Source organism: Amblyraja radiata, chromosome 6 (genome assembly GCF_010909765.2).
Source record: "Amblyraja radiata isolate CabotCenter1 chromosome 6, sAmbRad1.1.pri, whole genome shotgun sequence".
NCBI classification, from domain to species: Eukaryota; Metazoa; Chordata; class Chondrichthyes; order Rajiformes; family Rajidae; genus Amblyraja; species Amblyraja radiata.
The window spans coordinates 39439721-39463840 of NC_045961.1; the positions used below are offsets into that span (position 1 = coordinate 39439721).

General features: G+C 45.4%; 1 protein-coding gene across 1 annotated transcript in view; it reads right to left on the reverse strand.

Annotated features, from left to right (window-relative positions):
• The window catches only part of tbc1d8 (TBC1 domain family member 8), a 95648-nt gene that overhangs the window by 46877 nt on the left and 24651 nt on the right, over positions 1-24120 (reverse strand). The gene's annotated exons all lie outside the window — the stretch shown is intronic.

A 24120-nucleotide genomic window follows, 5' to 3' on the forward strand; every position in this document is an offset into this window, starting at 1 on the left:
AAGGAAATAGGCAACGTTTCGGGCTGAAACCCTTCTTCAGACTAAAGAAGGTCTGAAGAAGGGTTTCGGCTCGAAACGTTGCCTATTTCCTTCGCTCCATAGATGCTGCTGCACCCGCTGAGTTTCTCCAGCATTTTTGTGTACCTTCGATTTTCCAGCATCTGCAGTTCCTTCTTAAAAATTTGTAAGTCAGGTCAATTGCATCCCAGGGAGCCCCTGAATAAGTTACATTTTCAGGTAGCACTTACAGACAATACTCCAGAGTCACATTCCTAAAAAAGTATTGGAAGTAAGGAGCGGAACAGGCAGCATCTCTGGAGAACATGAATAGGGATGTTTTGGGTCATGATCCTTTTTCAGATACCAACCCAAAACGTCGCCCATCTACGTTCTCCAGAGACACTGCATAATCCACTGAGTTACTCTAATTCTTTGCCTTTTTTGGAAACCAGCATCTGCATGCAGTTCCTTGCATTTACACTGTTACAAGGCAGATACACCAACCATGACCAGTGGGAGTGTATTTCCACACATAGTTTTTGTTCTTCCCAAAGGCCTGCCACTCCCGAAACTTTTAGTATTCCATTCAATTGTGCCTTGTTACTGCCAACTAGGAAGGAAATGACATCAAAAATATATTTTTTTAAAGAAAGAGCATGCGCGAGAAAGAGCCAGCAAGTATCGATATTGCAAAGCATAATATATTGGTTGAATGGGCAAATGGAGCTGAAACTAAGATCACAAGATCAGGAATTCTAAAAGATTCTAATGTACTCAAACTCAACCAAGCCATTGACAAAAAGAAATCCCAAAGGTCCTGGCATGAAGCCTTCTTTGTATTTCCTTTAATAGTTAGCTCAAGCACACGGTCTGATGAGACAATGCTTTAATTAATGCCTGCTTAACTTTGAGGGGGGGACGTAACTTAATCAAACAAACCAAAAAGGCTCAGGGACAAATAGCAGCTCTTGCCCATGGGCCTCCGCCAAATACAGCATTCAAAAAGTAGAAAAACGGGATACAATCACTGGACCGAAAATATTTGAATACTTAGAAATATCTAAAGAGACAAGGCAGATTCAGCAGATTAATTGCATCACATGTAAAGACACACGCATGCATTTTTAATATTTTGTGTTATCATGGTCACATGAAAAGCTTACATAGGAATTGGAATCGGAAGGTTTTTTGGGAGGATTTCAAGCCCTGTGTGAAAAGATGCCCCAATTCCACTATCACAGGATGCTCATGGACATGGGTGATTCAGCATCATCTGTCTCATTCAGGTTCAAATCTGAGCTGTTTCTCAGTGCTCCGATTACTGCATTCAACCAAATCCAAAGTGAAAAGTGTTTAATTGTCATATGCACCAGGACCTGAACAATGAAATTCTTACTTGTTGCAGATTTAATTGTAATGTAATTGTAATTAATCTATTCGCCAAGTATGTAAAAAGCATACAAAGAATTTGATTTGCCATACAGTCATACCAAAAAAGCAACAAGACCCACAACTACATCAAAATTAACATAAACAAGGGACCGCGAGCTTCACGATGTTAAGTCCGCAGGCTCCCGCGGTTGGAGCTCCCGAAGTCAATCCCCAGCAAAGGGACCGCCAGCTCCACGATGTTAGGCTGCAGTGCGGACGGAGAGAATGGGCTTGTATACTCTGGAGTTTAGAAGGATGAGGGGATGATCTTATTGAAACATATAAGATTATTAAGGGCTTGAACACGTTAGAGACTGGAAACATGTTCCCGATGTTGGGGGAGTCCAGAACCAGGGGCCACAGTTTAAGAATAAGGGGTAAGCCATTTAGAACGGAGACGAGGAAACACTTCTTCACACAGAGAGTTGCAGGTCCATGGAATTCTCTGCCTCAGAGGGCGATGGAGGCCGGTTCAAGGGATACTTTCAAGAGAGAGCTAGATGGGGCTCTTAAAGATAGCGGAGTCTGGGGATATGGGGAGAAGGCAGGAACGGGGTACTGATTGTGGAATGATCAGCCATGATCTCATTGAATGGCGGTGCTGGCTCGAAGGGCCGAATGGCCTACTCCTGCACCTATTGTCTATTGTCTATTGAGATACGATACAGAAAAAGTCACATCTCCGTCGAGTAAAGAGATTAAAAAAAGATTCCCCACCCCTCACATAATACAAAACTAAAGATACACTAAAACGTACATTTAACAACAGACTAAAAACAATAAGGATGAGACAGACTGTTGGCGAGGCTGCCAATGTACGGCACCACCCGGTGAACAATTTGTAGGCCCATTAACACAACACATAAATATACAATAATCAATAAACAGTAAGAGTATGTACCCAATCCAAAACTATAGATCGAGCCTTTTCCATAAAATTAATCCAGATTCTGAAGTGTATCAGAATTAAAGGTAGACACAAAATGCTGGGCTGTCCCGCTGAGTTATTCCAGCATTTTATGTCTACCTTCGATTTAAACCAGCATCTGCAGTTCGTTCTTACACACGTGTATCAGAATTAGATTCTCAAGCCGACCTGGAGCTGGGAGGTACATGTAATATTACTTCAATCTCCTAAATCAAACACTTGAATTCTTGACAGCAAATTAACCCCCATCAAAAAATCTTAAGGGTTTGTCAAATTCCCTCTGCAGGCAATAAAAGATGAACCTATAATTACAAGGAGCCATCTATAATGAACCTATAATTACAATTAGATGAACCTATAATTACAATTACGAGGAGCCATCTTGGGGAACGGCTGCTAACCAGCAGCCGACCGTTTAATTAGCTTTTTAAAAGTTTTTAGTTAGTCCTGTGTCTCGTCCATTTGGAGAAATGGACTTTTAAATGTGGGGGGTAGGGGGCAATTTTGTTTCTAGGTCCTTACCTGGTCGGTGAGGCAGCTTTTTCTCCGGGCTGCCCGTCGACCCGTCCTCGCGGCCTACCAGCGGGCTTGGAGCGCCATTTCCTGGCGGGGACCGCCCAGCACCTCGGCCTCGGTGGCAGCACAGCGCTGGAGCGCTATCGTGGAGTAGAGCGGGCGATGCCTTGCCTGGGTCGCCGCGCTGGATCGACGCGCTGGAGCTGCGGTGAGCTGAGACCGCCGAGTTCAACACCTCCGGGCTGCGGGTCTGCGGAGCGGAGCGGGCGGCGCCGATTTCAACATCGGGAGCCTGGGAGCTCCAACCCGGCGCGTCCCTATCGGCTTCGGAAGCCGCGGTCCCCAGTCAGGAAGCGGCCGTTCCAGGTGGCCCAGCCGCTGAGAGGACTCTCCCGACGCCGGGGCAACACCACCCGGTGAGAACGGCCAGGAACATCGGGCCTCCGTAGAGGCAACTGCGGTGGCCTCAATAGGAAATGACTTTGGGTGAACTTCGGGTTGGGGACTGGACATTGTGCCTTCCCCCACAGTGGTATCCATTGTGGGGGGATGATTTTTTGTCTGTAAGTAATCCTGTTAGTCTTTGTCCAAGATGGCTGCCGTGAAGAGAGAGTGGACGCTGGCGCGCTTTAGCTGCCGCTGCCGCTGCTCTCTCTTCGCATTGTGTTTTTAATTTTTTGTTTTTGGACTGAATTCTGTTTTTAATTTGTGTTTCTGTGATGTCTTTATTATTTATTTTATTCTGATTATATGTTTTTTATTCCTGTTAATCTTTGTAAGGTGTCCTTGAGATGTCTGAAAGGCGCCCAAAAATTAAATTTATTATTATTATTATTAATATCAATACAGAGCCTGGTGCTGACATTAACTGGGAAATGCCACCACTTGGTAAAAGCTACAAACTGTAGTTGAAAATAAAACAACTGAAGATAACCTAAAATCCCCCCCCAAAATCATAGTTTGTAGCTGATGAAGAACAGATCTGACATTAGGTTTTTTTAAAATTTAATACAGATGACTAGAGCCAAGATTTTGACATAAATACCATGTGCCTTTTTGATGATTTCTGGAAGATAATGCCTTTTTCACGATCGAGTGCCTAAATCAGCCATTTTTTGCCATTTTTACGTAACTTACAAGAAAATTTACAGCACCAGGGTGAAAAACTCGGCTGCAAGTGGGTGTTGTGGTGATTGGAAAGAGATGCGTGGGAAAGGGTCCAGTCTTTGCAGACTGGAGTCAAGGGCCTGTCCCATGATGCGAGTTCACCCAAGAGCTCTCCCGAGTTTTAAAAAAAAAATCAAACTTGTGGTACCTCATCACAAGTATTTTTTTACTCTTGGAAATTTTTCACTGTTGAAAAAACTTCCCGAGTTTCCGCATTTCCCGAGTACCTGCCGTTAACATTACGAGCCGCTACGAGACATCCTCGAGCTCAGACGTACCCATACGTACATTCAACATACTTACCACGAGTTTGAATTTTTTTTAAACTCGGGAGAGATCTTGGGTGAACTCGCATCTTGGGACAGGCCCTTCATGCTTTAATTAGGTGTGAAGTGGTGATTGGGGAGGAGTAGGTGGGGAAGGATCTAGTCTTTTCAAACTGGAGTCAAGCTGTGAGTAGGTGTGAAGTGTTGATTGGGGATGCGGTGTGGGGGTACCAGGGTTAAGTTTCTGTTTATCGAACCAGCAGTAGAACTCGTTCAAGTCATTGGTCAGCTGACGATTGTCCAAGGAGCAAGGGGGTAGCTCTTGTAGCTTGTGATTTCTTGCAAGCCCTTCCACACTGAAGAAGAGTCATTTGCTGAGAACTTGCTCCTCAACTTCTCAGTGTACCTTTCCTTGGCAGCTCTGATTCCTCTTCTCAGCTTGTACTTGGCCTGCCTGTAGAGGTCTGCAAGCGTCAAAATGCCTAAAGCCAAGTCAATGCCTTGTAAGAATGAACGATTTGGTGAGAGTGTATGGGAGTGATGTATTCTCTACAGACAACTGTGTGCAGTTTTGCAAAGCATGTGAGAAAGCAGTGAATCATGAGAAGAAATATTTCATCTCCCAGCATGTACAGACAGCTAAACACAAGTCGACGGCAGAAAAACTGAGGGTAGGAAATACGCAAGCTTGTCTCCTCACAACATTTACTGCTGGCTTCAATCGCAAATCTGAGTTTGAGTGATCTGTGCAAAGCATTCATTGATGCTGGAATTCCACTGTGGAAATTGGAAAACAAATCTCTCAGAGGTTTTTTAGGGAAATACACAAAGGAACCTATACCGAGCCAGTCATCATACAGAAAAATTATGTTGACAGCAACTTCAACATTGTTGGGCAGAAAATAAGAGATGAAGTTGCATGCATCAAAATATGGATCTCAATAGACGTGACCACCAATGCTGTGGGGAGATATGTTGCCAATGTGGTCATCGGTACACTGGAGGCAGGTCAACCATCAAAGGAGTATTTCTTGACATTGGAAGTATTGGAGAGGTCAAAAAGCACAACTATTGCTCAGTTATTTACATCTTCACTTGCTGTACTTTGTACTTAAAGCTCCTGGCGATGTAGGTAAAGACATACAAGGAAAATGTGAGAGGGGGATTTTAGCTAACAAAGAACTTGAAGAAGTACAAAACATAGCTACATTTCTCAAAGGTAGTTGTCATGCACAAGATATCAACATGAATGTAGAGTTTGTAGCTTGTTTCAGGAATGCACCAGTGACCTCAGCTCGGGTAGAAATAAGTTTTTGACAACTGAAGCATATTCTGGCTGACAGACGGCATAGTTTAACACCAGATAATTTGAAAAAAATGCTAGTAGTTATGTGCAACCAGGCAATAATGTGGTATACCTTTATAATTATCATTTTTAACCATATTTTGGTGGTGGAAATACATGCCTTTTTATGCCTTTTTTGTCAATACCTTTTTTCATGCATTTTTTGTAATTTTATTTTGCCTTTTTGCCTCCCTGTTTCAGAGATTTTTCACGCCTAAACATCCTGACTCAACAGATGACTTGATTTATTGAATTGGTAAATATATATATAATGGAATTCATGTTAGCATTCTCAGTAAAGTTGCAAAATTTATATTACCCAAGAAGGACATTAATCTTTCTTTATATTCATTTTTGAACTAAAAGTTCAAGAGGATTTTTAGATTCCAGCACTTTAATCTATAATGACAGAAGATTCTTACAAACAGAGTTATCAACCCAAAATACTCACACAGACAGATCATTTCATGACAAGACTAACAGGTATCAAGGAGACCAAAGGGCACCTTTCACCAGCTTGATAATCTTCCAGCAGCAGTTGATGTTCATTTCAGTGCACGTCCCTGGGAACCGCCCATAGAGCAGAGCCCCATGTTAATGCAGCTGTTTGGAATGAACCTCAATAAAGACCATTAAATCCTCTTACAGACCTTCTCAGCAAGTACTTGTATGACGATGCCACATCAAGAGCAATCAGTTTGCACGTTCTGACAAATTACCATGACAATTTTCTTGGATAACCACCACACAGGATGCACGGCTCATTTTCCTCCACAGCCTCCTCTCCACAGGCCTCGAGAACATTGCGTGCAGACTGCTCCCTTAATTAAGTCATAGCCAAGGATGTTCAACTTCATAAAGTTTGCTGGAAAGAACAATAATATTGAACCAACCAACAGAAAGGTACATAGTTAAACTTCAACAGGGTTAGACTAGACCAGTTCTCAGCAACAGAGGCAGGTTGAACAACAACACACAATTCTCCCATCTTTTTCTGGAGATTTGCACAACTAGTCTCTGCACACAATTGATTTGCAATCTCCAATTAAAATGGAATTGTCTCAGGTGACTAGTGCAGCACAGATGTGGGATATGGAGCTCCTTGAGAAGAAACATCACTACGACAATCCCAGCATCCACTTCCAGTCCATCATCTTAGTGTGTGCCCTGACTTTACTAACCATTTTCTGAGCCATTCTGGGGACATAATGCAAAAATCTACATTAATCTATGGAATGAATTAATTTAGCTTACACCCCCTTTATAATAGAGTATACAGAAATCGATCCTACCAGCTGGATGCATTATGCACACTTCCAGCAGGCCTGGGCCAATCTGGTCCCACAACTCGCCATTAAGTCTCCACTCCCAAAAGGTTTAGTTGCTTTTAAGGAATGATGAACCTGTCAGCACATCCACAGATAATGGTTTGTTCACATTTTCCCCACATAAATTGAAGATAGGAAGTTCAGGGAGGTCGAGTTATCTATGGTCTTGAAAAATAGACTGTAGAACGCACAGGGTCTGTGCACTTTTCATAACATTTCCACACTTTCTGACCAACTTTGAAGAGTGAACCATATCTTAATGTTCTCCTTGATGGTTTCACACCAATGCATTATGGAATCACAGCGGGACTTCACAGGTTTATAACTTGCATAATGCTGTTCAGGTTCCTTGCCGTTTTCTGGAGACTGTTTCATCCTCAGGTTCCACATTTCTACCCACCATTCTAAATTTCTCAAGAAAATTGAAGACAGACACAGATGAATTTATTATGTGGTACAAGGAAATGACAGACGAGCTGAACAGGTACTTTGCATCTGTCTTCACTAAGGAAGACACAAACAATCTCCCAGATGTACTGGTGGCCAGAGGACCAAGAGTGACAGAGGAACTGAAGGGATTTCACATTAGGCAGGAAATGGTGTTGGGTAGATTGATGGGACTGAAGGCTGATAAATCCCCAGGGCCTGATGGTCTGCACCCCAGGGTACTTAAGGAGGTGGCTCTAGAAATCGTGTACGCATTGGTGTTCATTTTCCAATGTTCTATAGACTCAGGATCAGTTCCTGTGGATTGGACGGTAGCTAATGTTATCCCACTTTTTAAGAAAGGCAGGAGAGAGAAAACAGGGAATTATAGACCAGTTTGCCTGACATCAGTAGTGGGGAAGATGCTGGAGTCAATTATAAAAGATGAAATAGCGGCACATTTCGATTGCAGTAACTGGATCGGTCCGAGTCAGCATGGATTTACGAAGGGGAAATCATGCTTGACTAATTATCTGGAATTTTTTGAGGATGTAACTAGGAAAATGGATGTAGTGTATCTGGACTTTCAGAAAGCCGTTGATAGTCCCACATAGGAGATTAGTGGGCAAAATTAGGGCACATGGTATTGGGGGTAGGGTACTGACATGGACAGAAAATTGGTTGGCAGACAGGAAACAAAGAGTAGGGATTAACAGGTCCCTTTCAGAATAGCAGGCAGTGACTAGTGGGGTACCGCAAGGCTCGGTGCTGGGACTGCAGCTATTTACAATATACATTAATGATTTAGATGAAGGGATTAAAAGTGACATTAGCAAATTTGCAAATGACACAAAGCTGGGTGGCAGTGTGAACTGTGAGGAGGATGCTATGAGGATGCAGGGTGACTTGGACAGGTTGGGTGAGTGGCAGATGCATGGCAGATGCAGTTTAATGTGGATAAATGTGATCCACTTTGGTGGCAAGAACAGGAAGGCAGATTATTATCTGAACGGTGTCAAGTTAGCAAAAGGGGAAGTACAATGAGATCTGGGTGTCCTTGTACATCAGTCACTGAAAGTAAGCATGCAGGTACAGTAGGCAGTGAAGAAAGTGAATGGCATGTTGGCCTTTATAACACGAGGAGTTGAGTATAGGAGCAAAGAGGTCCTTCTGAAGTTGTACAGGGCCCTGGTGAGACCACACCTGGAGTATTGTGTGCAGTTTTAGTCTCCAAATTTGAGGAAGGACATTCTTGCTATTGAGGGAGTGCAGTGTAGATTCACGAGGTTAATTCCCGGGATAGCGGGACTGTCATATGTTGAAAGATTAGAGCGACTGGGCGTGTATACACTGGAATTTATTAGGATGAGAGTGATTCTTATTAAAATATATGATTATTAAGGGATTGGACACGCTAGAGGCAGGAAACATGTTCCCAATGTTGGGGGAGTCCAAAACCAGGGGCCACAGTTTGAGAATAAGGGGTAGGTCATTTAGAACGGAGATGAGGAAAAAAACATCACCCAGAGAGTTGCGAATGTGGAATTCTCTGCCTCAGAAGGCAGTGGAGGCTGATTATCTGGATGCTTTCAAGAGAGTTAGATAGAGCTCTTAAAGATAGCAGAGTCAAGGGATATGGGGAGATGGCAGGAACGGAGTATTGATTGTGGATGATCAGCCATTATCAAAGTGAATGGCGGTGCTGGCTCAAAGGGCCGAATGGCCTACTCCTGCACCTATTGTCTATTGTCTCTAATAGAAAAGGCTGCAGCTCCAAAAATGTACCTTCCATTTCAGTTTCAACACAGAAACAAGTGTTTGTATCAAGTCCGCATTCGTATTGCATCAGCATCAGGCACCAAATGCAACGAGGGATATCCTGTTCATTTTCTAGAACCTTTATTTTATTCCTCTCTTATATTGTTCAGTGATTATAAAAAGCTTTGGGAAGATGTTAAACTCAGAAGGAGATTAGATAAATACAATTTCTCTTTCACCTAGGGACCCCAATATCCTCCAATTAACAGTTTCGAAAAATGGCCCATTGTTTTTCTTCTGACCTCCAATTTAATACCATGCCTCCACGTTCCATTTACCCTGTTACCAAGTTCAAACAATTGAAATTAGCCACTCCTAAATCACCATAACCTTGAATGTTTTTAAATCGTCACTCCTTAAATCTTTCCTAGCAGGAATGCCCCTTAAATATCTGTAAGTCTTAAATGCCTGGTAGTTTCTAAAATTAATCAACCTTGCAATTTCAAGATTTTATAATCCTTCCTATAAATGGTTAAAAAAAATGAAATGTGACATATCTAATCTGAGACTCTTTTAGCTTATACTAGACCAAGTGCAGACCTGTTGGGTCTATTCCCCCAACGTGTGGTTGCGCGGGAGGGGGGGCGGCATGCGGCGTCACACAAGCTAACTACCCCCTTCCCCCCTGCACACACGCTAACTACCCCCCTTGATATATTAATATTATTAATTTGCTCCTTTTACCCCATAACTGCCCTATCCACTGACGCATAGCCCCCAACTCGCAGGTGCGTCTAGAGAGGGGGGGGGGGGGGGTAGAGAGTGAGGGCAGATAGAGAATGGGGAGAGACAGAGAGAAATGGGCAGAGACAGAAGTGCAAGAGACAGAGGGAGAGGGGGGGGTGGAGGGGAGGAGGCGAGGGAGGGTGGGTGAGGGGGGGGGGAGGAGGGGTGAGAGAGATAGGGGAGGAGAGAGGGAGAGAGGGGGGAAGGGAAGGGGAAGAGGAGGGAAGGAAGGGGAGAGGAAGGGGGAGATAGAGAGGGAGGGGGAGGGAAAGAGTGGGACACACACACACAGAGTTTTAAAATTATACTAGACCAAGTGCAGACCCGTTGGGTCTGTTCCCCCAACGTGCAATTGAGGGGGGGGTGGGGGGCATTGGGCGTCACACTCATTAACCACCCCCACACACACACTAACTACCCACCCCCCCCCCCCCACACACACGGTAACTACCCCCCTTGTTAATATATTAATATTATTATTTTGCTCCTTATACCCCATAATCACCCTATCTACTGACGCATAGCCCCCAACTCGCAGGCGCGTCTAGAGAGGGGGGGGTAGAGAGTGAGGGCAGAGAGAGAAGGGGGTGGGGAGAGGGAGGGGGCCAGGGGGAGGAGGGGGGAGGAGGAGGGAAAGGGGAGAGGGAGGGGGGAGAGGGAGGGGGGAGAGGGAGGGGGGAGAGGGAGGGTGGGGAAGAGGGAGGAGGGTAGAGGAAGGGGCAGGAAGGGGGGGGAGAGGGAGGGGGCAGGGGTGACAGAGATGGGGGCAGGGAGGGGGGGACAGGGAGTGGAGAAACAGGGAGGGGGGGAGAGAGGGAGAGGTGGGGAGAGAGAGAGAGAGAGAGAGGTGGGGAGAGAGAGGTAGAGGGCGGACCTGAACTCGGTGAGCAGGCCGGTCGGACGGGGCTGCGACCAACGGAGGAATTTCAGGTTTCCCAGAGGGAGTAATGCCCCGCGCGACATTAACTGCTGCTGCCATGTTCAAGCCGGTGAACGGCTGTGACCTCCGGTGACCTCCCGATCTGCAGAGCATTTTGAGAATGGGGGGGGGGGGGGTTGGAGTGTACGGGCAGGCGGGCGGGCTGGAGTCCAGCAGCGCCTATTGTAGCGGTTCTGGCAACAGCCGGCGTTCTGCTCTGTCTGCGGGGAGAGGGCGAGAGGAAGGAGAGGATGGGGGAGAGAGGTGAAGGAGCTGGGGGCGGGGGGGTTGGAGCGGGCGCTCACTCCAGCTCCAGGCTCTGCTCGAGCCCAGGCAGCAGACTCCCCACCAGGCATGGACTGGAGGGGGGGCCACGGGCAGGGATAGACATGAGGATGCCGAGCGAGGCGGCGGGCGGGCGGTCGTCGAACCGGGCTTTGCCCGCGGCGGCAGTCTCCGGAGAGGGAGAGGTAGAGGGAGAGAGGGAGAGGGAGAAACAGAGACAGAGAGGGCAGAGACAGAGAGAGGGGGGAGACAGCTGGCGGTCGTGGGGCGGCTTCTTTCGGCTGTTTTTAAATGGCGTCTTTGAGGCGAGTGACGGGCGCCAGCAGCCGGTATGGTCGCTGGCCAGCAGGAGGCGACAAAATGAGTGAATGGGGGCGGGTGTATTATTTTATCTTAAAAAGAGTACATAAAAAGAAAAAATGTTTTGAGGAGTGCAAAATCAGATGTAAAATGAATTAGCTAGTGACATGGAAAAAATGACGGAGTGCTGGCGTAGCATGGAATTAAAGGCCGAATGTGGCACCCACAAGACAGCCAGGCAGAAACACACACAGCCACACACACACATCCAGCCACAGAGTTTTAAATTTAGATAGATAGGATAGATGGCATGCTTCTATTTCGATTAACTAGTATGCACTCAAGCTCATATGAAAATAAAATGGGCATCATATGCAAGTACAACACTTCAACAAGACAGTCACCCATATTCACGAGGCATTTATTAAGTCAGGGTGCTCAGTTTCAATGAAAATTTATCACCTCAAAACACTTGCTATAAAGATTGCTGCTTCCAAAACCTGATACCTTCAAATTATTTACTTTGAAATGGAGACTGCAAACTAAGCAGAGCATTGTAACCTAATGAAGTTCACTTTGTTGCTTTGATTTAATTTCTCAGAATAGATTTAATTTCTACTATATAGAATTCGTTTTTATAGATTTAATCTCCAGCTGTTAGCCGGAGTCTATTATTTTAGAGTCAGTAAGCAAGGTGAAGAAAGTGCAGTGGTAACTCCTCCAACCAATGCGAGAACTGGATTTTAATTAGTGCTTGAGAAAGATTGTCGTGTGCAATTTAGTTGATGCATTTCCAACAATTTAATGCATTTTAAGATGTTCTTTATTTATCAAGGGTTCACTGGCCGAACAAAAAAAAAAAAAAAAAAAAAAGGCAGCCGAAAAAGGTCCACAGAAATAGATGAGGCTCTGATTCTGATCAATATTCTCCAACATGCTCAGCAAAAGATTCAGAGGTTGATTAATACCAACGAAAAATATAATCCATGGTAGACAGTGAAGGGGAAGATGAACAATTTAATGAGTAGATCAATTGATTTGTTTTCTCAATCTTCAATTTAGCCTGCCATTTTATGACTGCTTACCAGAAACTGATTGAATTTTGCAGCCCGACATAAGGTTTGGATAGTTTCTGATTTAATAAAACTGTTTAATGGCAGTGTAACAAACAGAAATAATTGTCCTTTCGTGTCTTGAGTATTAAATATACAGATTTTTTTTTAAATTGTGCCTCAGTACACTGAAATAAATCCAAATCACTAAACCAATGTGGAACTTTCATTAGAAAACAATTTGGACATTTAAAAAAAAAAGCATAAATATCACACACTCAGGTTCCAAAGTAAGTTATTAAATATGATTTTACATCTGCTGTGACCAATAAAAATGCAGTGAGCGAATTATATGGGAAGACATGAAAAAAATTCAGCGATGCAACGTAAAAGAAATCTGGCCTAGATCTCATAGCAGCACTATATAAAATTAGGCATTGATAGTCAGATCCTTTTTCCCCTTGGTGGAAAAGTCAAAGATTAGAGGGCATAGCTTTAAAATTTAAAGGAGGTATGCGGGTAAATTATTTTTGTTACACAGAGGATGGCGGGTACCTGGAACGGCTTTTAGATAAGCATATGGATATGCAGGAAGTGGAGGGATATGGATCATATGCAGGCAGACGAGATTAATTTATCTTGGCATCATGTTTGGCGCACATATTGTGGGCCAAGTCGTCTGCTCCTGTCATATCTCATGTTCTAAAAGGCACATAAATACTTTGAGGCCATTTTAAGTTTAATAACTCCTTCAAAACTTTAAAATAAGTTGTACGATTATAAAGGGCCTGTCCCACGATGCGAGTTCACCCAAGAACTCTCCCGAGTTTTTGCCCAATTACCCATTTTGTACAAGAGAGTGACAAAATAACTTGGGAGGGGGTTGATGAGCAAAAAAAAATCACTCGTGGTACCTCATCACGGGTAATTTTTTACTCTTGGAAATTTTTCACACTGTTGAAAAAACTTCACGAGTTTCCGTGTTTCCCAAGTACCTGCCGCTAGCATTACGAGCCGCTACGAGACATCCTCGAGCTCCGACGTACCCGCTATGTACATTCTACGTACTATCTACGAGTTTGTTTTATTTATAAAACTCGGGAGAACTCTTGGGTGAACTCGCATCGTGGGACAGGCCCTTAAGGAAGACTACAAATGGATTGGCAAAACTGATACTTTTAGAAAACTACTACACACAGTAAGCGATGTGGGTGGGTGAAAGGAATAACATTCTCTTTTTCAAGCCAATCTTGAATAAAAATGTGTTCAAAAGGGAACTGCAGATGCTGGAATATCGAAGGTACACAAAATTGCTGGAGGAACTCAGCGGGTGCAGCAGTATCTATGGAGCGAAGGAAATAGGCGACGTTTCGGGCCGAAACCCTTCTTCAGACTGATGGGGGGTGGGGAAAGAAAGAAGGAAAAAGGGAGGAGGAGGAGGAGCCCGAGGGCGGGCGGATGGGAGGGTGGGAGGAGACAGCTAGAGGGTGAAGGAAGGGGAGGAGACAGCACAGGCTAGCCAAATTGGGGGAATTCAATGTTGATGCCATAAGGGCGCAAGGACCCCAGACGGAATATGAGGTGCTGTTCCTCCAATTTCCGCTGTTGCTCACTCTGGCAATGGAGGAGACCCAGGACAGAGAGGTCGGATTGGGAATGGGAGGGGGAGTGCTGAGCCACATCCCCCACCAGGATGGCCTCAGAGCCCTCCGGTTCTTCCTCGACCAGAGGAGCAACCTTTACCCAGCCACTGACACTCTCCTCCGCTTAGCGGAGTTGGTCCTCACCCTCAATAACTTTACATTTGACTCCTCCCATTTCCTCCAAACACAAGGCGTAGCTATGGGCACACGCATGGGCCCCAGCTACGCCTGCCTCTTTGTCGGGTACGTTGAACAATCCTTGTTCGATGCGTACCAGGGCCCCATCCCCGACCTCTACCTCCGCTACATTGACGACTGCTTTGGTGCCACCTCCTGCACCCACACACAACTGACTGACTTCATCCACTTCACCACCAACTTCCATCCGGCACTCCAATACACCTGGACGATTTCCGACACTTCCCTACCATTCCTTGACCTCACCATCTCCATCGCAGGGGACAGACTCCTGACCGACATACATTACAAACCCACTGACTCACATGGCTATCTGGACTACACGTCTTCCCACCCTGCCCCCTGTAAAGACTCCATCCCCTACTCCCAATTCCTCCGCCTACGCCGCATCTGTTCCCAGGATGAGACATTTCATACCAGGGCATCGGAAATGTCCTCGTTCTTCAGGGAACGGGGATTCCCCTCCGCCACCATAGATGAGGCTCACACCAGGGTCTCATCCATACCCCGTAACACTGCTCTCTCTCCCCATCCCCGCACACGCAACAAGGGCAGAGTCCCTCTGGTCCTCACCTTTCACCCCACCAGCCGGCAAATACAACACATAATCCTCCGCCATTTCCGCCACCTCCAACGTGACCCCACCACTCGCCACATCTTCCCATCTCCCCCCATGTCTGCCTTCCGCAAAGACCGCTCCCTCCGCAACTCCCTCGTCAATTCTTCCCTTCCCTCCCGCACCACCCCCTCCCCGGGCACTTTCCGTTGCAACCGCAAGAAATGCAACACCTGTCCCTTCACCTCCCCCCTCGACTCCATTCAAGGTCCCAAGCAGTCGTTCCAGGTGCGACAAAGGTTCACCTGTATCTCCTCCAACCTCATCTACTGCATCCGCTGCTCTAGATGTCAGCTAATTTACATCGGTGAGACCAAGCGTAGGTTGGGCGACCGTTTCGCCGAACACCTCCGCTCAGTCCGCAATAACCTACCTGACCTCCCGGTGGCTCAGCACTTCAACTCCCCCTCCCATTCCCAATCCGACCTCTCTGTCCTGGGTCTCCTCCATTGCCAGAGTGAGCAACAGCGGAAATTGGAGGAACAGCACCTCATATTCCGTCTGGGGTCCTTGCGCCCTTATGGCATCAACATTGAATTCCCCCAATTTGGCTAGCCTGTGCTGTCTCCTCCCCTTCCTTCACCCTCTAGCTGTCTCCTCCCACCCTCCCATCCGCCCGCCCTCGGGCTCCTCCTCCTCCTCCCTTTTTCCTTTTTTCTTTCCCCACCCCCCATCAGTCTGAAGAAGGGTTTCGGCCCGAAACGTCGCCTATTTCCTTCGCTCCATAGATGCTGCTGCACCCGCTGAGTTCCTCCAGCAATTTTGTGTACCTTGAATAAAAATGTAATTGGTTTGCCACAGAATGAAATTAAAATATCATTACTGAGAACTGCCACAGCACAAGTGAAACTACAGGCACCAAATTTTTGAACATTCTAGACTTGGAAAGAATGAAAGAATCTACTTACTTACTATGGCACAGTAAACTGCCATTCAGCCCAACCAGATCATGGTGGCTATCAGCAGAAAAATCCTATTCCAAGGCTCCCTCGATCAAAGAAGAACTGACTCTATGCAAACTCCCCCATAGAACTCAAAATACATGCGAATAATGACAGTTAAAAAAATTGTCAAGTGTAATTGGTCAGTTTCTCAAAGTTTTCAATAAAACATTGAATAGTTTTTGCTCAAAATATCTGCACAAGCAACCAAGAGTTTAAACTGTGGCTTGATTAAAATGTCAGAGAAATGTCTTTGCCTTTGCTGGTGCTCTTATACCATCTTGACAGTATCTGTTGAAACTGGCTGCAAATGTGTGAACTTTTAGTGCCATTTCGCCCACTTGTTTTTCCTGATTGAGAAATTGTTTCTCCTCTTTTTTTTCTCTCTTCAAATCAGAATCGGATCGGTTCGAAGTGCACAAGCCTTTACAAAGTATGGCAAAGAAGTCAGGAACGGTACCCACCTGCATCCCAGGGAGTGCTCATAGTCCCTTTCCTCTTTTCCCCAGTTGCCCATCAACCCCCTCCCAAGTTATTTTGTCACTCTCTTGTACAAAATGGGTAATTTACCAGCACATCTTTAGGATATTCAGATTCAGATTCAACTTTAATTGTCATTGTCAGTGTAAAGTACAGAGACAACGAAATGCAGTTAGCATCTCCCTGGAAGAGTGACATAGAATATGATTTCAATAAATAAATCTATTTACATGCATACAGTCATAGTGTTTTTCCTGTGGGAGGAGTGTCCGGGAGGGGGGGGCGGGTGATTGGCAGTCACCGAGGTACATTGTTGAGTAGCGTGACAGCCGCAGGGAAGAAGCTGTTCCTGGACCTGCTGGTCCGGCAACGGAGAGACCTGTAGCGCCTCCTGGATGGTAGGAGGGTAAACAGTCCATGGTTGGGGTGAGAGCAGTCCTTGGCGATGCTGAGCGCCCTTCGCAGACAACGCTTGCTTTGGACAGACTCAATGGAGGGGAGCGAGGAACCGGTGATGCGTTGGGCAATTTTCACCACCCTCTGCAGTGCTTTCCGGTTGGAGACAGAGCAGTTGCCATACCATACTGTGATACAGTTGGTAAGGATGCTCTCGATGGTGCAGCGGTAGAAGTTCACCAGAATCTGAGGAGACAGATGGACCTTCTTCAGTCTCCTCAGGAAGAAGAGACGCTGGTGAGCCTTCTTGACCAGAGTTGAGGTATTGTGGGTCCAAGAGAGGTCATCTGAGATGTTGACCCTCAGGAACCTGAAGCTGGAAACACGTTCCACCTCCGTCCCGTTGATGTGGATGGGGGTGTGCGTGCCGCCCCTAGACTTCCTGAAGTCTACAATGAGCTCCTTGGTCTTCTTGGAGTTAAGGGCCAGGTTGTTGTCAGCGCACCTTGCTGCTAGGAGCTGGACCTCCTCCCTATAGGCCGACTCATCGTTGTTGCTGATGAGGCCAATCACCGTTGTATCATCTGCATACTTGATGATGGTGTTAGTACCATGTACAGGTGTGCAGTCGTAGGTGAAGAGGGAGTAGAGGAGGGGGCTCAGCGCACAGCCCTGTGGATCGTCGGTGTTCAGGGTGAGGGTTGAAGAGATGTGCTTGTTTAACCTAACAGACTGGGGTCTGTTGGTTAGAAAGTCCAGTATCCAGTTGCAGAGGGAGGGGTCGATGCCCAGGTTACCGAGTTTGGTGATCAGTTTAGAGGGTATAATGGTGTTGAATGCTGAGCTGTAATCGATGAACAGCATTCTTACGTAAGTGTCTCTGTTGGAGTGTCTCATATGGGTGGAAACTCAGTTGTCAGAAGACAGCATTCAAACCAGTCTAAGCCTGGGTCTCGGTAGATGCACGGCAGCAGCATTAACTGCTGCGTCACCTTGCGACCATCCTGCCAGCAGCCTGGAGATAAAATAGTATCTTGCAGAGAATGTTTAACCATTACAAAATATGGCAAAGAAGTGCTAAATGGATAGGAGAGATTAGCAGATGCGGATAGAGAACTGGCTGGCAAACAGGAAGCAAAGAGTAGGAGTAAACGGGTCCTTTTCACAATGGCAGGCAGTGACTAGTGGGGTACCGCAAGGCTCAGTGCTGGGACCCCAGCTATTTACAATATATATTAATGATCTGGATGAGGGAATTGAAGGCAATATCTCCAAGTTTGCGGATGACACTAAGCTGGGGGGGCAGTGTTAGCTGTGAGGAGGATGCTAGGAGACTGCAAGGTGACTTGGATAGGCTGGGTGAGTGGGCAAATGTTTGGCAGATGCAGTATAATGTGGATAAATGTGAGGTTATCCATTTTGGTGGCAAAAACAGGAAAGCAGACTATTATCTAAATGGTGGCCGACTAGGAAAAGGGGAGATGCAGCGAGACCTGGGTGTCATGGTACACCAGTCATTGAAAGTGGGCATGCAGGTGCAGCAGGCAGTGAAGAAAGCGAATGGTATGTTAGCTTTCATAGCAAAAGGATTTGAGTATAGGAGCAGGGAGGTTCTACTGCAGTTGTACAGGGTCTTGGTGAGACCACACCTGGAGTATTGCGTACAGTTTTGGTCTCCAAATCTGAGGAAGGACATTATTGCCATAGAGGGAGTGCAGAGAAGGTTCACGAGACTGATTCCTGGGATGTCAGGACTGTCTTATGAAGAAAGACTGGATAGACTTGGTTTATACTCTCTAGAATTTAGGAGATTGAGAGGGGATCTTATAGAAACTTACATAATTCTTAAGGGGTTGGACAGGCTAGATGCAGGAAGATTGCTCCCGATGTTGGGGAAGTCCAGGACAAGGGGTCACAGCTTAAGGATAAGGGGGAAATCCTTTAAAACCGAGATGAGAAGAACTTTTTTCACACAGAGAGTGGTGAATCTCTGGAACTCCCTGCCACAGAGGGTAGTCGAGGCCAGTTCATTGGCTATATTTAAGAGGGAGTTAGATGTGGCCCTTGTGGCTAAGGGGATCAGAGGGTATGGAGAGAAGGCAGGTACGGGATACTGAGTTGGATGATCATCCATGATCATATTGAATGGCGGTGCAGGCTCGAAGGGCCGAATGGCCTACTCCTGCACCTAATTTCTATGTTTCTATGTTTCTATCTGCACAATTTAGATTCTGTGGAATCAGAAGACAAATTAAGTTTCAAATAAGTGCAACATTTTTTTTACCATTTCATAAAACAAAAAATAAAACAAGGCTCCAAATATTTTTTTTCCTAATTTTGCTTAAAAATTGATTGTAAATTATTGTTAACTCACAATTGCTTTTGATGAAGAAAGGAAAAGGTCACTGCTGGCAATATGGTAAAATTCTACAACCCTAATCTACCAAAGTAAGTGCAATAGAGTCAGGGTCCTACGGTACAGAAACAGGTTCAACATCTATAAAAATCAATAAAAGGAGAACTTCAATATTGCAACAGGATCTGGATCAGTTGGGCCAAGGAATGGTTAATGGAGTTTAAACACTGAGAACTGCGAGCTGTTGCATTTTGGGAAGTCTACCCAGGGCAAGACCTGCACAGTGAAAGGTAGGGCTCTGGGGAGTGTTGTAGAGCAAAGGGATCTTGGGGTGCAGGTACATAGTTCCTTGAAAGTGAGGTCACAGGTAAATAAAATGGTCAAGAAGGCTTTCGCCACATTGGCCTTCATTAGTCGGAGTATCAATTATAGAAGTTGGGAGGTTATGTTATTGGTGTACAAGACATTGAGACCACATGTAGAATATTGTGTTCAGTTTTGGTCACCTGTTATAGAAAAGATGTTGTTAGGCTGGAAAGGGTTAGAGAAGATTTATGAGGATGTTGCCAGGACTCGAGTACCTGAGCTATAGGGCGAGGTTGTGCAAGCTAGCACTTTATTCCTTGGGGCGCAGGAGGATGAGGGGTGATCTTACAGAGATGTATAAGATCATAAGAGCAGCACATTGGGTAAATGCCGAGTTCTTTACCCAGCTTTGAGGAATCTAGAACCGGCGGACATAGGTTTACGGTAAGGGGGGGGGGGAATATTTAATAGGAACCCGAGGGACAACTTTTCTTTTTAAACTTTACACAAAGGGTGGTGGGTATATGGAACCAGGTGCATGAATATGATAAGTTTACAAGAATATGGGCTAAACACAGGCAGGTGGGACTAGTATAAATGGGGCAAGTTAGTTGGGCATGCGCAAGTTGGGCCAAAGGGCGTTTCTTGACCCAATGATCTAATGTCCATGGTGCATCCCCATTGATTTTAAAATATGTTGTCCTCCTAAGAAAACATAAAAAAGTAGTATTTACTTCTTTCCAATAGCATCTATAAATTTTGTTTATGGGAAAGATTTGGGTGGCAGTGGCGCAGCTGGTAGAGCACAAGAGACCTGCGCTCGATGCCGTCCTCTGTATGGAGTGTGTAGATTTCCTCCAATTGTTCAGATTTTCTCCCACACCATAAAGACATGTGGGTTGTAGATTAATTGGTATCTATACATAGCCAATATTGTGCATGAGTGGGTAAGATTGGGCGGAATGGACTTGGTGAGCCAAAGGGCCTGTTTCCATGCTGTAATTTTAAACTAAACTAAGATTCATTTCAAGGCAAAGCTCTGATTGGAATAGACAATAAACAATAGGTGCAGGAGTAGGCCATTCAGCACTTCAAGCCATGGCTGATCATCCACAATCAGTACCCCGTTCCTGCCTTCTCCCCATATCCCCTGACTCTGCTATCTTCAAGAGCCCTATCTAGCTCTCTCTTGAAAGTATCCAGAGAACCGGCCTCCACTGCCCTCTGAGGCAGAGAATTCCACAGACTCGCAACTCTCTGTGTGAAAAAGCGCTTCCTCATCTCCGTTCTAAATGGCTTACTCCTTATTCTTAAACTGTGGCACTTGGTTCTGGATTCCCCCAACATCAGGAACATATTTCCTGCCTACAGCATGTCCAAACTCTTAATAATCTTATATGTCTTATAAGGGCCCTGTACAACTGCAGAAGGACATCTTTGCTATCATGGTATATGGACACATTTATCTGTTTTGTAGTAAATGCCTACTATTTTCTGTGTGCTTAAGCAAAGCAAGAATTTCATTGTCCCATACAGGGACACATGACAATAAACTCACTTGAACTTGAACTTGTTTCAATAAGATCCCCTCTCATTCTTCTAAATTCCAGAGTATACAAGCCCAGCCGCTCCATTCTCGCAGCATGCAACAGCCCCGACACCTGGGAATTAATCTTGTGAACCTACGCTGCACTCACTCAATAGCAAGAATGTCCTTCCTCAAATTTGGAGACCAAAACTGCACACAATACTCTAGGTGTGGTCTCACAAGGGCCCTGTACAACTGCAGAAGGACCTCTTTGCTCCTATACTCAACTCCTCTCGTTATGAAGGCCAACATGCCATTCGGTTTCTTCACTACCTGCTGTACCTGCAATCTTACTTTCATTGACTGATGAACAAGGACCCTCAGATCCCATTGTACTACCTCTTTTCCCAACTTGACACCATTTAGATAGTAATCTTCCTTCCTGTTTTTGCTACCAAAGTGGATAACCTCACATTTATCCACATTAAACTGCATCAGCCCGCTCACCCAACCTGTCCAAGTCACCCTGCATTCACCCATCCTGTCCAAGTCATCCAGCATTTCTTTCCCTAAGCTTTCATGAAAGGACTCCAAGGATCAATTCGCCCTTGCCAGTTTACTCTCAGCAACTTCTATCTGCACTTCATTTAAAATATTGCTACAGAAAACCATGCTTACTGTCTTGCTCACTTTAAAAAACAGAACCCGGGGCAGCACGGCGGCGCAGTGGTAGAGCTGCTGACTTGCAGCGCTTACAGCGCCAGAGACCGGGGTTCGATTCCGACTACTGGTGCTATCTGTACGGAGTTTGTACGTTCACCCAGTGCCCCTGTGGGTTTTCTCCCACACTCCAAAGACCTACGAGTTTGTAGGTTATTTGGCTTGGTATCAATGTAGATTGTCCCTAGGATGGCATCAATGTGTGGGGATCGCTGGTCAGTGCAGACACGGTGGGCCGAAGGGTCTGTTTCAGCACTGTATATCTAAAATAAACTAAACCCCTCACCTCTAACATGTCATACTGCAGACATACGTAATAATGGTAGAAAATGGCTGGTTGAGGACGAAATATGAAAGCCTCACTGGGTCTTAACATGACACATTCTAAACAAAATGCAAGTGTCACTGCTTCTCCTGACATCAAATCTAAAGAGAATTGATGAATACTTGGGCAAACTTTCAGAGTCTATACAGGGTTGTGTTCCACTATTGATAGAGCAAAGTGCTCCAACTGCCTGCATTCTGAAAGACATTTTAATTAAAAGTATTTCAATGACTTTGTCACGTCAAATGATTTGACTGAAAAAGAGCAATAACCTCTCAAATAAGAAATTGTATTTGGTTAACTGTTTCTCGAATACCAAAAGGGACAAAAGGACAGCGAGTAGTTTTAAGTAACTGCTATATCAAGTAGCGAGGACCAACCAAACCCACAAACTTCAGAAAAGGTGTTAAACTTTGAACAAGAGCCACACTTGCATAACAGTAACTTGCTGAAGAGTCGCCACAAGTTAAATTAGCACAGTAAATGGCAGGGCCCTGGAGAATGCTCTAGAACAGAGAGACCCAGGGGACAAGTTAGTGTACTGAAAGTGGCACACAGATTGCCCATCCCTTTATTAAATTATCCAACTACAGGTTCTTCAGTTGAAGCACGATTCCATAGCAAAAGTGAAAATTAGGGAACACTATTGGCATTACACAAACCAATTTCATTACCAAGTAATTTCAATCGAGGACTAGAAAATAACTTAAAAAAGGTTACCCTGGAAATTGACAAGCAGAAAAATGCTCCTGGATTTAAACACTGTAAGGAAAAAAAAGTTTCCATGTAACCTCTCTGCAGAAATCAGACACCAGAGCCACTTAAGATCACAGCCACTAAATTGACCACAGGTGGCTTTCGAAATTGATAAGCAATAACTTCTATAGACGAGTTCGGTATTACAACTGCGCATGCCCAGGTCAAGGGTCAATCAGGATAAACATTCTCGCCAACTGAGCTACTGTGTGTGTACGGACCTACGTATTCCTTTCAATGTGATTTATAAATAAGTGTATCCGTCAAATATGTCAGTAGCAGGCTACAACGTACTGCAGGCTGCACAAATCCACAATTATATCTATTTAAATTATTGACTCAATACAGCACCAGCCTTGAAAACGCAAGAATGCCTGGAACGAACCTGTCAATTATTAAATCCCTGGCATTAGCCATCACAGCCATTCAAATTCGATATTGATGTACACAAATTACAAGTTGTGTGGTGAACCAATTTGAGACAGTCCTTACATTCCTATCTAAACAACCTTCCTGGATTGAAGGAAGCGAGGAGAATGTGCTCCGTGGGGGTAGGTTGGAAAGTTCAGACTGGATTTGAACAGGCTGGCTAAACGTTCGTGGTGGGTTGACTTAAATAAAGATGCTGTTGCTTTAATCTCTGGGGTTGGTTCCAGTCGGCATGGCACACAGTCCAGGTGACCGGGCGGTGATAATTATGAGAATTTGCAGCCATTTGAACCGCAGCCAAACTAGAGGCTTCACTCAGGAGTGGATCGCAGCTCCCCAGCTAACGGGACCTGTTCTCGCTCTCTTTGAAGGAGGCGCCGCCCGCCGCAGCGAGTGGGCAAACGCGGAGCCAACCCGTAATATGAGTGGGAGCATTTTCTCAGTCAGACTTTGTCGCCAGTTGAGGTGGGGGATCTGGGCGAGAGAGAGCTGGCGATGCTGCACAGACGGAACAGTTTAATAACGACCCATTAAAATCCGCACTTCAGCCACTCGGCAACCTGGGCTGATCTGATCCGACAGCCCTCTCACTAGCTCACTGCGGGCCCGATCCTAACGCAGAACCTCCACAAAACCTTTGGGCTTTGGGTAACACCTACACAAAGAGCCTCTGCTAACAAGGGCTGGCGAACTGTGCTGGTCAACGTGCACTGGGCGAGATGGCTGTGGGAATCTCACCACAACCACCGCAAACTTAGAACAGCACAGATGCTCCACTCAATCTATCCAATACTAAAGGGCAGGCATTTCACAGTTAAATGTCTTATATCGGATTGGCAGCTCCTTCACTCAGTCAATCCTGTACTCAGTTTTCCTCGGAGATGAATCTTTGCCTAACAGTACATTTACACCCCCTGTA